We start from the raw sequence: 18,487 nt of genomic DNA on the forward strand, positions 1-18,487 counted from the left end.
CAAGTGAAAGCTGTGAGCTCACAGTGCTGCATGTCTTGGATCTGGTGAGGGATTGCCGCAGGACCTAGACCCAACCAGGCCATGAGGGACTGGACAGCTGCTACAGAGAACAAGCCAGATTTCTGTCCAGCAGACAAGAGGCAAAATGAAAATACGTTTTATAAAACCATAGAATATCAGGTTGGAAGAGACCTCAAGGATCATCTGGTCGAAACTTTCTAGGCACAGTCTACACAAGATGGGCCTGCACCCTGCCCAGGCACTTAAATGTTCAACACTGGGAATCTACCACTCCCCTGGGAAGATTATTCCAGTGGCTGATTGTTCTCATTGTGAAAGGCTTTCCTCATTCTCAAACAGAATCCTCTGGACTAACTTGTACCCACTAACCCTCATCTCTCCCTGTAAAAAGGGAGCCTCCACTTTCTCTGTAGCCATCCTGTAAATACTGGAACATGGCAATACTGGAACCTTTGGCTTTTTTGAACTTCCCTATCAAAAAAAAACATCCTCGTGTAGAAAGATTGACCTCTTCTCTGCTTGGCAGAATACCGTGTGAAACACACAAACTCAAGAATAGATACGTGCACGACATCTCTGCCCATCCCCAGAGGAGGACAGTTATGAAGGGCAGCACACACGTGACAGCTTTGCACAAGAGGAAAAAATGAGCAAAAACCCTTATTTCCTCACAGGAGTCACTTGCTTCTATCTTTCCAGTGGCTAGTTAAACACCATTTACATTTTTTTCCCTGATACAGACAATACAGATTCCCACGATGCAGCTTCTCCTCACCCTCACAGAAGAGTTTTTTCTTCATAGACTTATCATTTAACCAGGAGATGACGAGACACTGTGAAAACTTTTCTTTTTAATCCATATATAGCTGTAACAAAAAAAAAAAAAAAAAAAAAAAAAAAAAAAAAATTCTGTTACTGATTTCCAACTCATTAGCAGTTAAAAATCATGAATCTTCCAGAAACTGAGGGTAGGGGAGGAAAATCTGCAGCCTCATGTCACCTGTAACAGCAGAGCATAATCCTCCCACGTTTAGTAACTTTGCAGACACAGGGAACTGTAGAAGGTAGCAATTTTCACTGATCAAAAAGTTTTCTGACTCTGCATAACCCACAGTCATACATACCCTTGAATGCCATTTCCAGCCACTCTCTCTATTATTATACATAACTAGATATTATATATAACTAAATAACTACGTTATTTAGTGCAGGTATGGCTCTTAATTCTACATAATACTAAGGCTGCCCAACACTCTCCATTTTGGATGTGTTTTCAGCTGCTGGTGGCGTTTCCAAACTTGTGTTCTATGCCACTGTCTGCCTCAGGTTAGTGAGCTCTGTAGAATACAGAGTATAAACAAAACACACCATGTACCCACAGAGCTTTGCCCAGATTAGATGAAATTGTAAATGATTAATTGAAAAAAATTCAGTTATCCATGCCATGCTTTGATGAGGGGATCTGAAGTATGATAGGAGGTAGGGTTTTTTTGTGTTAAAAATCCACTCATTGCTGTTGTAGTGAAAATCTGTAGCACATCAACCACCTTAAAAGATTTTGTGTATTTTCCCTTACCCTCCCTATCAAGATGCTTATTCTTAAGCTACTTACAGTTTATCACCTCAAGTCCCAGGGCTACTGTGACTTAGTCTGTGGGCACAATATTGGCAGTGGAGATTTCATCTTCTGCTTGGATTTCTGCTCGACTGGGGCAGCAGAAAGCAAGGACAACAGAGAGATCCCAGTGTCAGCAGTAACAAAAAGGATGGGCAGGGACTCTTTTTGGGGACACAGGCTTGCTTCTGCCATCATCTACATTTCCCATATTACTCTGGTAGATGGATTCCTGTGGAAAGCACGTGCATTTGGGAAGCTTTTATGTTGCTGAAATGCTGGAGGTGGATTATAAAGAGGGAAAGACTGGTTAGAGTGTTTTGAGGTGTGGGAAGAAGGAAGTTGCTAAGAGAAAAGACTAATTTGGGCTCCTAAATGTCTTATTACTTGCTCATGCATATTCCTAGTCCAAGGTTGAGAAAGAAATCACTGCATATCCAGCTCTGACAGCATCCTAAAACCTGGATTCTACATTCTATCTTTCTTTCTCAGTGAGGAGGCAGGAGACCTCAGGCTGTGACTTCAGCTATGCACCCACTTGTTGGGAAAGATGCTCCTGCATGTGCTCACATTTCTGGTTATGGATGCACAGGAATAAGCAGATAATTCTTATGTCCTTTATCCTCTCAGGACAAATGAGCACAGCTAAAAACCGTCAGAGCCTTGAGTGCAACATTTAGTACTTAGACAGCACATCTGAAAGAATATGGTAAATAGGGGAAGAGAAAAGACACAGCTTGCTCAAAGAAATAACATTCTTCATTTCCCTCCCACCTCCCCCTCAGTCATCCGCTTCATGGAGCAAGTGAGTAAAAAATCATGATCCAGAGGGTAATGGCTGAATAAGAGAGGCTCCCAGGTCCACTGCAGGCCTGCTATGCTTCAAAACATAGCTCTTGCTCAGCACTGACAGCTGAAACCTCATCTTTGTAATCTATGGCCTGGCTGTGGAGTTCTCTGCTCTAATTATTCTGCATTTGTCTCTCCTCCCAGCCTGGAACAGGTTTTCAAAGGCCTGAGACCACTGGAACGGGGAAGATTTATGGAGTCAGTCAATGCTGGTTGCATTCTGCAGAACTTTGAATAAGAACCAAAAGACTATTTGACTCTTACAAGGGAAGTTTCCCTCTGATTCGAGTATTACTCACTTCCTGGTGCACTGAAGTTAAAGGATTAAGTAACTTTTCCCAAATATAGAATGGATCACACCCAATCACACACACACACACAGTGCTGCCTTCTTTAAGTGAAGCATCTGAGGAGGAAAATGAGATTACAAATTTAGGAGTATAATGAGATCAAGTTAAATTCACACCATTTACCCGCCTAGGCACAATCTATGTCATTAGGAAAGATTAATTTTTTTGTTGCAATTTCTAATCTCATTATACCTTTTGTCACAAGAATGATTTATCAGAATTTCAATACTTAATGCCATACATTTTGTATATTCACTTGGCTTCTCCAGTATTTTATATTTTCATTAGCTGGTATCCACTCACTCATACCATACCACTCAGCACAGCTATAAATAGAGAGACCAACCAACCAAATCACACAATATTGAAAAGGTCAAAGTAGTATATTACATTACTATAACTTAGAGAATACTCTTTGCAAGGTATTAAAACTTTGACTCCTTATTTATGTGACAACGAAAGTAAAGAAAATAGGAGCCCCTGTGAAATAATCACATCATTACCAGACGTCCTTGGGAAACTGAGGGATTGTAAACCCCTCAACATTATTATCTTTACAGCTTAATATAAATTCATGTTGTTCTTTAGGTACTATCATAGGCTAAGTTAGGTACTGTGTATCTTATGCTCAGACCATGGTCTGTTCACTACCACTTTTTATGCTTTTAAATACAAATATTCGAGAAGCTCTTAAGGAATAATTACAAGCAAATTTTTTGAAGTCAGAAACCTCTTTTAGCTAACTTGTAAAGAAATTTATCCAGAAACTAAAAATTTGTGAAACTTAAGATAAGGATTATTACTACTGACTCCTTCCCTCCACCAAGAGAATAAGAGAATTATGGCCTTTCTCTCAAAGTCTGTGGAAAGGATCTGTTTGAGCTCAGTGGCTGTGTCGTCACAAAATGCTTTTAGGGTGACGGTGAGCACAGGCTGTTTTGCAATACATCCACCATCCTGTTCCCTCTAAAGACACCCTTGTCTGCATGGTGAAATGTGTATCCCACCTCTTTCCTCGCAGCCCAGGATTCCTAAGAGATCAGGTATACACTGCAGAAACACCTGAAAATCCACAGTAACCTTCCCAGGCCCAGGTTCAGTCAGGTGGCTGATGTGTGCCTTGCATCACTGCCCCTGTACCCAGTGCTGTTTGATCCTGCAGAAGTCTCTGGCTCACATGAAAGTCTCTCTGCTAAGTCATCTACAGGCATGAGGTTTTACACAAAGAACAAAAGTACAGCTGGGATCTTCAAGACTAGAAGAGCTGTCCCAGACATAGCAGTCATGGCCCACATGAGACAATACTCACAGCTGTAAAGATTCACAGAGTAAAAGGGGATGTTTTTAAAACCGTGAAAAAAATTGAAATGGAAGGAACAATGTTAAAGGGATAAAGAGAGAAGACGCCAGTTGGGCTTTTTGAGATAACTGCAGGAGAACTGAGCTTACTACTCAACCCATAGTGCACCTTTGGGATGTTCCAGGCCACCCTGAACCCCTGGGCAAGTTTAGGCATCCACAACCCAACATGCTGTGGAAGAGGTACTGGAGGCTGCCCTGCTTTCTCCCTGTGTAGACAGGGGCAATCTGTATTTAGCCAGCTTATGTTTGATTAGATCCTGGCATTATACAGTACTGTAGGTTTGGGGAATCAATAATAATGCCATTACAAAGGACTTAATAAATGGAATTGCAATTAACTTAACAGATAACTAAGAAATAAGCTCAGCTAATATTAAGACAACAGCAAACAGTGACCTCATTTCTATTTTATGAGCCTCACTGTCTTCCATGAGAGAACACACAATTCCCAGTGAGCAAGAGGGGATGCCAGGATAACTCTTTGAGGACTATCCACAATTTCCAGTTTGAAACACCACAGTTGCAACAATGCACGGCCAGATTAACTACTGCAGAGCTGGAGCTGATCTGGCATCTCTCCCTTTCTCCCACTGAGTCCCTGTTAAGAGATCAGAGAGGCTGAACAAAACCAAAGCTGCAGTGTCTGCAGGCAGTACAGCTGAATAGCCACATTTACCTGCTGATGCTACTTAGGTGCTTATATGGCAAAACGAGCCTACAGCTTCTATTTTTCATACATGAGACTTGAAGGTTGGGTATGGCTTGGGGTTTTTTTTGGGGGGGGTTGCTTTGGGGGCCTTTTGATGAGCTTTTTTTGGTGGGGTACATTGTTTTTGGTTTGATGCCATTTGTGGGTTGGTTTCTTTTTTTTTAGAAAAGTACTTGATAAGACCTTGCTTAAGGCCTTGTCTACACGAAAATAATGTCCTAGTAGAAGTGATGCAGCCTCCTCCCCTGACAGTGACACCTCCAATATAGATGCCATTATTTTAATAGCGAGGTTGTGCACACCCTGCTAAACAGTTTACTGAGGAAGGGATTATACTCTACCTGTGTCACACAATTTTCAGATTAGAAAACTAAGGCTGTACTCTTACAACTGACTAAATGTCCATAGGTAAGATGAGCAAGTAATTTGCCAGGAAGAAGACTTAAAAAATAAAAAACCTGCCAAAAATAAAAAGCAACACCAGGCTTTTATCTTTGCCAGCAAAGGTTACCCAGGAGAGAGCAAGAGAGAGAAATGTGAAGTAGTGCATCTCCTGGCTAATCCATGCTTCCTGAAGATTCCCACCCTGAGCTGATGCCTTGGCACTGTTCTGGCAAGGCTCTGGACCCTCTGGCAGAGCAGGTGGCTGTGGGTGGCTGCTCCACCGTCCTCCCACTCCCAGCAGATTTGCTGGCACTGGGGGCGTGGAAAGAGAGCTCCACCTGAGCAAACCGAGCCCCTCCACTTTTGGGAGGATGGCTGGAGGGATGCAGAGCATGCCTTATGGAATTTTGCTTTGAATCCTGCAGCATATGGAAATGGGTCTGCAAGAAAAATGAGAAATATTTAGAAACAGTTGGAAAGGCTGTCATTGAAATTTATCCTGGCTATGTCTAAACATGGAAAAGGACAACAGAAACCAATGTTAACTTCAGAAAAACGTAAAGAGAACTGACTCTGCAACAAGCAGAAGGCTTATTTCTTTTTAAGTATAAACAATCTGGTGAGGAGGAAGAAAGGCAGAACTATAAAAATAAGCCAAGGCAAGTAAAAAATAATGAGGGTAAGAATTAATAATACTCTGCATCAGTTTGCAGAGGTTTTTTTTTCTTGTACAGCAGTCTCCAAATATAACTTTATGGGAGAAACCAGACAAAATATTTCTGTTCTGAGCTATCACAGTGGGAACTGGCTTAAAAGGAAATTCTGCTGGAGGAAGGGGATAGCCTTGAGGTGTGGACAAGCTTTTTAGACACCTTCCGTGGGAGACTAATCTTTCTGTACTCCTTACACAGTCAATGGCAAGAGACACCAGCCTCCACAGGACAGTTCAATACCCCTAAATGCAGGTGACATGGCCTCCTTATGTACAGTAAGGATAAAGGCTGTAACAAGTCACAAAACTTGGACCATTTTCTTCAAGCTTTTCCCATTTGGAGGCCTGAGCTGAATTACAGATGGAACAAACATCGCTGCCTTCAGGGGGAGTTAAGGAAATGGGTGTGAAGACACAGAACCCTCATTTGATGCTTCTTCCATTTTTCTGTCCCCTAAGTGCATCACTGTGTGTTAAACCCCCTCCCCCCCTTGTCTTTGGTTTTTTGTTTTTTTTTTTTTTTTTCTCCCCTCATCTCTGTAATATTTCTTTTCACTTCAGTGCCACAGGCAGTCACAGGCAATGGGAGCTTCCAGGCTGCAAGTTGCAAAAGTGCAGAGCACCCCCTTCTTTATTCAGATTTCCTCTCCCACCAAGGTTTTGTGCTGGTGGAGAGGTCCTAGCCATAGGAAGCAACCCTTTATCCAGAACAATAAGCCTTGCAACAGAAGCATCCCTTGTGCAGTGTCTCTAGTTCCACGGCAGAAATTTTGTTCCCAGGGAGCTTGTAAAAAAAATATCACAAAGACAGTAGAAAAAATTAGTGTGAAAGCAGCCTAACAAAATATTTGAAATATCAAGATTAACAATAACTGTAAATAAGGCTAAGGACAGAAGTAGAGATAATTGCTTCTCATATGAATACCATAGCATTTACCACTTTCCATAGATGCCAAACAGACAAGATTATCTAGATTTTCAAATGAGTTTATCTGTGACCAATTGGCTGAATGGATTGACAAAAATAATGTAAAATGCTAAATGTGAAGCATATTTAGTATGGAAACACCATGGCAGATAATGCTGTAATTACTGTATGCAGTTGCTGAATCTAACAATATAAATTCAGTGCCAAGTATGAGTTTCTTTTCCACAGCTAGGGAGAGTCAGAGCAACTTAAATTGCCCTGTATTTCTGTTACAAAGAAAGCTCATTTTTAAATTATGTATGCATATAAATTCCAGAAAAACCATAGGATTCTTCTGCTTTCCTTACTTCCCACACTGTATCTGAGAACACCAACTTTTTTCATTTATTTCACTTTCCCTTGAAGGACTCTGACAGAGATGCAGTTTCACTTCGGAGACCAACTCATTGAATTTACTTTTTTCTAAGCCTATTACCCAATAACTTAGCATTGTGCAACTACCCAGAAAAAACTAAACAGAAAAATCATCATGTAGATATTTGCAGAAATATACAAGCGATCCTTTACTTCACATACATCCATGATTTTCAGCTGATAACTTATGTTCAGATTCTAACTTTCAAATTCACTGGTTACTCATAATCCTTTCTGACAGATGACAGGCACCACATCACATCCTGCGTTTTTCCACCTTCTGCAGTACACAATTTCTGGACATGACTGCAATCAGTGGGCAAACTGCAGTTTCATTTTGGTAAAAACTTCTCAATAAAACTTAGTTGCCTACACATTTCTGCAAAAATTAATTGAAGAATTTGGATTACTAATCTTTTGACTTGCTGATAATGCGTGGCATGGTTTAGGAATTCCTGGGGAAAAACAAAAATGAAAATCAGAAGCAATCATTGAGTAATATATCATTTATTTAGTGTATTACATCAGTTTTTCAAATCTTCCTGACTCATAATAGAGCAAGCATACCCAATGCTGTAGAAATGTGGCATTTCCTAGCCTTCACTGCACACATGTCGAAGCACCATCCTCAGTTAAGCCATCCCATGACATATGGGAAAAAACGTACCTGACATAGCAGGAAAACAAATTTGGACTGATAATGCAGCACATCTGTACAGCAGGACAAGAGACAGAATATGTCACGCAGAGGGGATGGAGGAGAAAAAGGAAAAGATGTGGAACCTAGTTAAAGTACAAGTGAAACTCTTTGTGGCTGAGGCAAGTGCAACCAATGACAACTCCTATAATTTTTCATTGTTTATAAGGGAAACATTTAAATAATTTCATGGTGTTTCCCTCCCATCCTTCTCATCCCTCTCTTCCTCCACTTGCAACTTGTCTCACATCACACCTTTTGTTTGTTAAGGTCATTTGTGAGACATCTTCCTTTACACCTGAATAAGGCCACACTGAATACTGTGCACTAAAATATGAAACAATAACCTGTTTCCTAAAAATACCTCGACCAGTTAGAACTAGGAAAACAAGGGAGAATTCTTCTACTTTGCAAGTAGGGGTATGTGGCGAGGTGACATATTTTCCTCTTTCTTTAGGTTAAATATACTTGTTATTTACATGAAATCCATCTGCTACAACATCCTACATGCCCAGGAGGACCATACAGTTAAAACATATCAAACCCACATTATTGTGCCTTTCCATACTGTGACATATTAAAAAGGATTTTAGGACTGGGCTGTCAGACATGCACAACAGATTAATTGCTGGGTTAGCATGAACATACAGTACACCACAATCCATGAAAGGATACCATTAATATATAGCAATACAAGTAGACATAAAAAGAGATTGACATTTAACCCTGGATTTTAGCCCTTCCCATATTTTTGGCCTTTCAGTGACTAAATTCTTTGGAGTTAGCAACAGCAAGCTAGGCTAAAAATATTCCACCTGTGAATTAGTGCTCCATTTTTTTCAAGTGCCTAAAAGGGATACAGAACCATCTATGGGAGCAGACATACTCAAAGCACAAGCAAAACCTGGTTTTGCCTGGAAAAACTGGACAATTGCCAAAGTTAGCTGCTCCTCTACTTGACCACATATGTAGAAGGTTACAGTGCATGACTTGTATGGACATTGGGGGAAATAAATAATTATTTCTATGCTTTTAATATTCAAAAGCAAAATGGAAGAAAATGTTCAAAAAAATCTGTGCTTACCTCCCCCACTCAAATCTTCCATATATTGAGATTTTGTGTTATATGGCTTTTGCTCCAGTAAGAACAGTGTTTAGGGAAGGAAGATGACACTGTCCATGTGGTAGGAGGAAAATAAAAAGCACTGTTAGGTGCTTGGCAGCAATATGGACAGATATATTTCCTTTCAATGGCAAATGCCTATTGAATCTACCAGTCATACACACATATCTCAGTAGATATGGCTACATTTTCCTCTTGACTTTGCTATCAAAGTGTTTCTTTGCCACATTTATATGTCCCTCAAAAATATACACAGAAAACAAAAGGTCTTTTTGATCAGATGAGAGGTTCCTTTGCAAGTTCTTTTTGCTCATTTATCTAAAAGCCATGTAAAAACTGTCTCAAGATGTTCCCAAATTGCTTTCATACTTGTTTTGCTGAAATCCTGTTAATTCCCGTTTAACTGCATGTCTTGCTGTTGTCATTTACACACCTTCCACACGGCAGGATGCTGCAGGACATATTGTGCTTGCTGACAAATTTTTTTGAAGGAAATCCTTGCAATCAGCTGTCCAACATATGAAGCTACATTTGACCACAGGGCATAGAACGAGGGAATTGTTTTTATGAACAAGGAAATCAAAACTGTTCCTCCATAAAGTTCTGGGAGGAAAGAGGGGGAGGGGGAAAGAAGCACAAACCCCTACATCTCTAAGAGCATAATGAAAAGAAAAATAAATCCTTTCTAAAGGTCTGAGGTTAAGAAGTACTGAGTTCCAAAATCCCAGAGGCCAATGGAAGCTGAAAGCATTCAATATCCATTTGGACTGGTCCTATTACTTCACTGTTCAGACCTCACTATTTGCAGCATGTATTTTCTAGCACACAGAAGAAATTGGTGCTGATTACAATAGCAGCATTTTGGGGATGGCAGTAGTAACCACTGCTAACTGCTAAACACAAATTAAAGACAAACTTCAGAGCCTATTTAGCACACCATTTCCACATGCAGCTTGATTAAGACAGAAAATGACTCAGTCTGTTGCAGCACACTCCACAAGAAGTACAGAAGCGAATTGAAGACAGTAACAGGTAAATAGATGATTCAGGAAGAAGCTGAATTTAGACAAATGATATTGACTTAAAAGTTCAGGTTTTCTCCCTGTTCAGTTTTCTGAGGTCACACTGGCTCTGCTGAACAACTAGGCTTTGTTTTCTGCTGTGAAAGGGGAACATCACTGAAGCCAGCAGACACATCATCTGCAAAGAAAAGGTCACTGTTACAAAGCCAAATTAAGACCCAGTCCAAAGTGTTTTGTCTGTTTCAAAGCAGGCTGGTATTCTTTTACAGTGAATTTTCATAGGGATAAAACTCCTGCTCACTTGACGAGAAAGACTAACAATACATACTACATAAATAGCAATGGTTCACAAATAACTTAGTAATATTTAATTAAAGTATCTACATGAAAGCAAATAACATCTCTGTGCTATGTCAAGTATTAAAGCACTTAAATCCTTCTTTCAGAGGATGTGGCTGAGCTATTAACTCAGGCTTATTTTATGGTTTCATCCAGGAGTCACAACTCAGAGCACATCCAACCACCTAATTCCAAAATACTCTACTAGGAACCTTGCCTCTAACCTTTGTGGAAATGTATTCAGGACTCTCCATTCACGACTTAAAAGGCTTTTCTTAGGCACCACACTCCTCAACGTGTAGAATTTACACATCCAGTCATAACAATATCTTATTTTCTTCTGTGTCCACTCTGAAAACTATTTCAGGAAGTCCCCCATTTGTCAAATTGTCAGCAAGCTTTATATGACTTTTTTATTTATTTTTATTCTTTCCTAAAGAAAACAGTATTTAATCTATGAACAAGAGTGTGCATGAAATATTTCTCATTGTATGACAATGTTTTACTAGTTCATCTTCAAAAAACCACAAAAAAAAAGTCTGAAGACTAAAGTCAGGAAGATGTTACAATATTTGGGCAACAGGAACACTAGCTTGGTGTCTTTAGAGGGGCAGGGAATGAGCCTTGCATCTTACACATGGTTTCATTGTGTGCAATCCCAGTGGTAGAAAAGGAAGTGGCAATTATTTTTTAACAGATCTTTCCACCTAGGCTAGAGGAAAATGCAGATTTAATGTAGCTACTGCAAACATAAAAACATAGAGGAGGTACCTCTACAAACTCCCAGCCTGTGCTGTTGTGGGCAACCTGAGGCCACAGCAAGTCTCTGAAAGAGTGAAAGGAATTAATTATTGTTGTACACAGTTGTAACAATGCAAAGGTATTAATTTTTTGTGTGAACCTTTGCCATCCATTGCTTGGAACATGTTTGTATGCATAGAACCTCTCTAATGTTTAACTGTTATAATAAAGATGCTTCATCAAAATAACAAAACAAGATATTCACTCTTCTGTGTGCAGGAAAGTTGATAAAATGAAGGAGCTGGACCTCTGCTTTGGTGCCCACCCTGGCAGAGAGATAACAAATGAATAGAAGATACTGTGCAGCTCTAGGGCAACTGAGAAGCATCTCTTCTCATCTCCACAGAGCAATTGCACGTGGCAGGAAATCCTGTGCTGATGAAACAGCACCCATTGAGATGTTCCAGGTTTGGGAAGACAGCTGAACAGTGGTGAGAAGGTATGAAAAAATTCAAGATGTTCTTATTCCTAGACTTTATACCACTACTAATGCTATGTTTTAAAACTTTCCCTATTTATAAACTTCCTGTGCTTTTGTCTGGCTCCTTCAGCTGAGCTACAACACTTTTGCAAAGTCTTCCTCCCATCCCAGCCCCAACCTGTGCCTGCCATGACAGCTCTAACTCAGGTCTCCTTTACTGCTGACTACAGAATTTTTCTCCCAGCACTGCCACTGCTCACAGATGTCTTTGTTTAACTTGAATATTCCTTAGCATCTGCCAGCATTTTCCCCTAGCTAAATTCCTACTAAATGCACTTTACTTCTCTAAGCCTCGTCAGCTATTGCTCTAAATGCATCCCTTCAAGAGAAAAAAAAATCTCCACCTGTCTTTAATATGTGTATCAATAAAAGGAGGATTAGAAATCTGCACTTCTAGGCTGTTAAACAAACTCTCTTCTGCCTCCATTTATTCACCCATAAAATGGCTATAATATTTACTACAATATCTCAAAGAACAGTTAAAAAGCTTAATGCTATTAATTCAATACTACTGATTCTGTCTTGCTACAGGGAATATATAAACATTTCCATGCCAGGTCGATATATATTTATAAGATTTATAGTTTACGGTTTGTAGTCATTAGTATAACATTATTTGCAAGGTTAATACCCCAATCTTATGGAGCAGAAGGTAGTATCTGCATTATAGGCAAGATTATATTCTTGTTTTCTAGCTATTCCTTTTAAGTGAGTCTGTAACATTTATTTTCTCCTATAGGGCAGTATTATTAATAAATACATACTGCCAGGCTTTAATTTATGTAAAAGCCCATTGTTTTTAAAGAACTTCTCTGCAAAAAAATTAATCCTTTTTCTTTTTTTAACACATATTACAGAATCTTTTTCTTACAGCTGCTTTAGCAAGGTTTTCCCTTAGGTCTGTATATTATACAAATGTTTTCAAAAGAAAGTAAAAAAAACCCCAAAAAACAAAACCCACCAAAATGAAGAATCAGTAACCAGTAGAAGTACACAGAACACCATTGTACCCTAAAGACAAGAAATACTATTATTGCTAAAATCACAGACCTGAAGATGTGCTTTAAAAAAAAAGTAAAAATAGGTGACTTCCAGGTTTGATTGTGCAGCCCATATGTGCTGTAACGTGAGACCGTCCTCTGCCTCTCGAAAGGAAGGAGGGCTGCCTTTAGCTGTGCTAATCTTCTCCAGGAGTTATTCTGCTCTGTACAGGGGATGACTGTCAGCCATTTCCAGCACTAATTGGACTCAAGTATGGTACGACCTAATTTCTCAGCATATACCACAGAGTTCTGAGATTCCTGAATGCTTCAGCCCTTGGAGAGTTTTGTTGTTTTCTATTAGCTACAACTTCTCTGTCTCTGACTGCCAGCAGAGGGAGAAAATGGAATGTGAAGCTGAGAACATAATACAACACACCATCTCTCATCCACACTGCTGAAATAAATATGATGCGGTTTCAACCATTTCTTTTCTAGGGCAGGGTACACTCATTCTAAGTTTCCCAGTCTAAAAGTAATATGATTAAATTTGGTGGCTTGGTTTTTTTTCCCCCTCTCTCTCCTGTCTTTTTTCCACCCTCTCTCCCCTTTTGCCTTTCGTTCCATGCAGGCGGAATCTTTATGAGACATATAAAGAGTGGAAGAATTATGCAGGGGGGTTTATTACGAAACTAGAAATCATTTCATTGGCATTAATGGGAAAGTCTGTCTTTTGGAGAGCTCCACATTTCTAGAAGCCATTTCCTGTTCTCAAGATCCCTTAATGCAAGGAACCAGGGCAAGACAGGAACTGCTTTACCTCTCTTGTGCTTCAAAGGTGTGTACATGAGATGGGCTGCTGAAGGGCAACATTTTTTTTAAGTACTAGCAGTTAGTCTTTTATATAGACTGGATGCTGTTTTAGTTAACAATTTGTTAAGCTTAATTGGCACACAAGCAGTTATTTTCACCAGAGGTGAAAACAACTTCCCCCTAAAGCTGCCCTCCCCACATCTGGGAAAGCACATACACACACCAGGCCATATAACACACTATTTAAATAAAGTGCTTTCTCATTCCTTCCTTGGGCCTAAAACTTGTTAGCTGAAAGAGAGACAAAGGGCAGACAGCTCTGGCTGCTGCCTCATTGCCTCCCAGATTTTGGCACTGAGGCTTGGCCGGCTGGGTCAGGAGCTTGGTCCTCATTACATGGATCCTCACACTCCAGGTGAGGACACAACTGTGACTGACAATTCAGGATCCCCACCTAATGCCTGGAGCTTGCACCACCTGCTTTAAATAAGGGACTGGAGATGCATTGGTGCAGCCAAATGGTAGAGGTTCCCAGGAATAAATTACTTTCTTATTACTCTCATATTCCTAAAGCCTGTCTTTAGGTTGCTCTGCTCTTTCCAGTTGCAGCATTTTACACACACAGATGATCATGGACCTTACAGCAAGTGACAGCAGTGCTAAGTCAGACTTCCAGCTGTCTACAGGTGTCCATGAATCATCTGGTGTCTGGGGAATTTCTGTTCCAAGGCTGAATGAAAGCAAGCCATGGAGAAATAATTGATGACCAGAAAGCATTAGACACTCACTGAATCAACACCCTCATCAATAACAAAATCATTAGCAAAGGGATAAACCCCAAGTGAGATCCTTGCTCTACCAGCAAACAGAAGTGTTTGAGCTGGGACTTCTGTAAACAGTTTCTTTTCCTGAAAAACTGGATTCTTTGAAACAGAAATTTGGACAAACCCCTTTCTTCCCACTTATGTCTCACTAGGTTAGAAAAGACATCAAAAACTTTAAGGAAAGCAGTTTAAGAGGGCAAAGGTGGTGTTGAATAGGACTTCAAAGAAGGAGTAAGAGGCAGCAGCTCAATAATATAGCACAAGGGAAAAAAAGCTCTACAGTGGTATGCAGACAAGCAGGGGGGTACAAGTCTTAAAATTTGTATTTCATGGGGGTTAATAAGATAAATAAAGTTTCTGCCATCAAAGGCCATTGGAATAATGTTGGTACCCCTTCACTGGGGTACTGACAGAGGAAAAGGTTATCCATAACATCAGAGGAGGGCTGCTGCTGAGGCACAGCCACAGGAGCAGCAAACTGAACATGCAGTCAAGGGAAAATGGGCCATAATAGATTCAGGATGGAACAAGAGGCTTGCTGACAAGGCCACAGAGGAGACATGCCAGCTGGCTCACATCCTGTTAAATGACAAATGGATAGAAAAAATGTCCTGAGGTTTATGTCCTGTCTAGCCTGGCAGTGCTGAACACAAGGCATGGGGCTGTTCTGAACCTCCATCCACAGAGGGCTGCAGCTCTGCTGACTGGAGAACAGACAACTAAAGCAGAGTCTGCTTCTGAGCAAGGCCTGTTTTGGGGTCTGGCTTGTTTGTTGTAGGATGTTTGCAGAGCTGGTTGCCTTCCCTGCCCAGAGCTAAGGATACAGGCTGTGTGTGCCACCAGGATTTCAGAGTAAAAACATCTTCATCCCTGGGGGCATAGATGCCATGGGCTGTAGGGCAATACCCCTGGGATGGAGATCATCAGTGTACTTAGGCCCACAGGTAAACTGGGACAAGTCTGAGCTTATGCAATCCTATACAGCATCAGAAGGTGATAGATGAGCATGACAGAGGACCAATAAAAGTTCAGTCAGCATATATGCATACCACCTCTTCCAAAAAAGCAGTGAAAGGAAAACTACCACCTGCCTTTGAAGCAGGGATGCAGGAGCCTCACTGCTGTAAAACAACATTAATCTGACAATTGGAATTCGGCACACAGCAGTAGGCAGTAAACTTCAAGGACCAGGCTGGTGCTGCTGGAGGAATGGTGCAGCTGGCTAAGCAATTTTTATCTGCATGTAAATTCTGCTGATTTAACCACAACTTCCTCCAGGGATTTCTCTAAGATCTAGGTTTATCTTATGTCAGAAGGACTTACCTATGTGTGATACACAGTCAGATTCCTTCAAAAGCTCTTTGCTTCCTGGTTGTTCCTGAGATGTGTTCACAGCTTCTGCACTTCACATACTTGCCAAGCAGGTAAGTCTGTTGAATATTAATTATTTCCTAAAAGGGATCCTTTCCAGCTACACCCCACCACCTCAGCCATCATCTAACCAGGAGGTTTGGGCTGTACCACTGTTGCTTATATTAATTTTGGTATCCATAACAGCTTTGGTATCCATAAAGGCATGGATATAAAGGAGTGGCTTGGATTTATCAGAGTGTATCTCCAAGTTACACCTGGTCATGGCACCAGTGAAGCTCACACACTGTGTAGCAGTGACAGAACATCAGTTCTGCCACAGTGATAGAGCTTTTAGGCATGAGTGTTCACTGACAGCTACTGGGCATGCTCTGATGTCTAAGCAGCTCCCAAATCAAAGCTGGCAGGCAGCTCACAGGCAGACTTGGAGATTTATGTTGTGCGAAACAGGCCCATGGACTTAAGTGAAGTCATTGCAGCAAGGCAAAGGAAAAATCAGGCCCATATTGTGCCACAAACGGCCTGTGCAGGATTGTAGCTGTAGTTAATTCTGCACAGCAAGGAATATTTACCCAGATTATTTATTGCTCCTTTTCTTATAAGGCTGTGGCTTGTTTTCTCTTGAAAAGTCATGTTTCTTACTCTCATTTGTAACTTGCCAGAGGCAAGTAAAGCAGAGCAAGTACACAGAAAGAAAAGGCCTACCAGAATAGTTCATTTTAGACTTAGACTGCTAGTGGCATTTGCTGCTCTTGTCAACTTCTACAAATGGGGCAGGCATAGGGAAATGGTTTCCCAAGTGGTAAGTCATATGGCATATTTAGAAAGTACTGATACACTTAGAGAAGCATGCAGGCTGTGAATAAAAGCCTCACGTACTGGAATCAGCAATATTTCATGGCATCCACATGCTGCAGAGAAGGCAATAGCCAGTGCTGTTGGCCTTTCTGTTATCCATTCTCATCACTGGGATGAAAGCACAAGGTAACGAAAAGATTGATCTCCTGGAAACAATACTTAATAAAAAGAAAAAATCTGAAAGTAATTCCACATTTCTTAATATAATTCTCTACTTAATTTGGCCTGATTTTCTTGTAAGCAGCTACAAAATCTAAAAATCAAGCTGAAGTCTATGGACTTGATTCTGTTTCCACTCAGTCCAGTAAAAGTCTGGAGTAAATTAACTGAAGTTAATGTAGAAACAAAGCAATAAAAGTATGAATTTGACCTGATCTACAGAAAGGTTTAAGAAAAAAAAGTAGTCCAGCTTTAATTTGCTGGTTCAATCAAGCCAAGGCGAGTATTGGCAGAAACAGATACAGAAGTCATGATATATTTGTGTTCTGTGTCAAGATTTAGTTTTTTTTAAGGAGTCATGACACAGTACCTGAATTTGTTGTTTTAGAGGGAACACAGCTGAGATCTGATAACGCTGTTTGGGGATTTTAGCTTTTTTTCAATACTGTGTTAGATATCATATGCTGCAGACCAAATTCCCAACTAATTTAAGTGGGCGTAACACCTTTAATTTCAATGTAACTCCATTAGCTCATAGTACTGCTCAGCATTGGCATTTTCATGAAATGTATTGGTACAAGCCAATGCAATTTAACAACACAAGCACAGCAGTATTTGGTAGAGACTGAACTAACTCTATTTTTTAATGCTAAGACCAGAAAAGATCATTACATTATAGAGTTTGATCTGCTGAAAAGCACAGCCCAATCACCAAGACAAAACCTCTCATTAAAATAGATTAGAATTTGATCTTGAGCATGTAAGAGAATGTCATAGTTTAGTATACTTTGGTTTTTTTGTTAGAGGTCTCCATCAGCCACGGAACTGATTATCTTGCAAAGAGGTGCTTACAGCTTCCTCTATGACGTTACAGAAACTATCAGCTGGCTAGTTTGCATACTGGCAACTTTTTAAGCCCCTTAAGAAGCTCGACACGCCTCTGTGATCCACATTTAAGAACGAACAAACGCCGGGAAACCTCTGTTGCTTCCGGCCTTCGGACAGGTAGCAGGGGACAGCCTGCAGGCCTTGTTCGGCCTGGCTGTGGTGCGGCCCTGTTCCATCCATGGCTCCCCCACAGCCCTGCTCCATGCAGGCAGCCCCTGGTGTGGCCGAAACTCATCTGAGGCCGCTGCCCGGCAGAGATGTGACCAACAGCGAGAGGCGACTTCCAGCTGCGGGGCCGGGTGACAGTGATCCTTTCAGTGCTGTGAGTTTCCTCCAGAACAGGTGGAGCCTGCAGACATCAATCCTCTCCCGAGTCAGAGGAAAGGTGGAAGCAAGTGAAGAAAACACCACAGAGACACCAAAGTCAGTGAAGAAGGAAGAGCTGAAACCCTGAGGGAGGAGAAAGAGAAGATGCTTCAAGCCTAGAAGCTGAAATTCTGTTGTAAAGCTGTGGTGATCATGGACTATGATACATCAGAGTACCCACTGTAATTTCATGAAAGCATGGGGGGGGTGGAGTGTTCAAATTGCAATTATGAGCAAAAGTATCTGTGCTGAAATAAGCAAACGACTGTAATTGTGAGCAAAAGTACTTGTGCTGAAATAAGCAAATGACAGTAGCTGTAATTTGATGAGGATCCTTGCTCCCAGGGAAGGAGAAGACCTCTGTTCCTAGAGATGAAAGTGATTAGGACCCTTACTCCCAGGGGAAGAGGAGGGCCTCTAT

The 18,487-nt window shown here is 40.8% G+C and overlaps 1 protein-coding gene across 11 annotated transcripts in view; it reads right to left on the minus strand.

The window, feature by feature from the left end:
• Positions 1 to 18,487, minus strand: part of FSHR (follicle stimulating hormone receptor) — a 307,860-nt gene that overhangs the window by 250,221 nt on the left and 39,152 nt on the right. For 5 of the 11 annotated variants that reach the window (XM_069009379.1, XM_069009376.1, XM_069009371.1 and 2 more), the window contains one exon: positions 797 to 887. The exons of 4 other annotated variants lie outside the window; for them this stretch is intronic. The gene's annotated coding sequence lies outside the window, so the exon portion shown is untranslated. Of the gene's footprint in view, positions 1 to 796; positions 888 to 1,021; positions 1,057 to 1,633; positions 1,797 to 18,487 lie in introns of those variants that run through there. 2 more of the 11 variants (XM_069009374.1, XM_069009375.1) reach the window with 2 other exon arrangements.

Source organism: Aphelocoma coerulescens, chromosome 3 (genome assembly GCF_041296385.1).
Source record: "Aphelocoma coerulescens isolate FSJ_1873_10779 chromosome 3, UR_Acoe_1.0, whole genome shotgun sequence".
Lineage (NCBI taxonomy): Eukaryota > Metazoa > Chordata > Aves > Passeriformes > Corvidae > Aphelocoma > Aphelocoma coerulescens.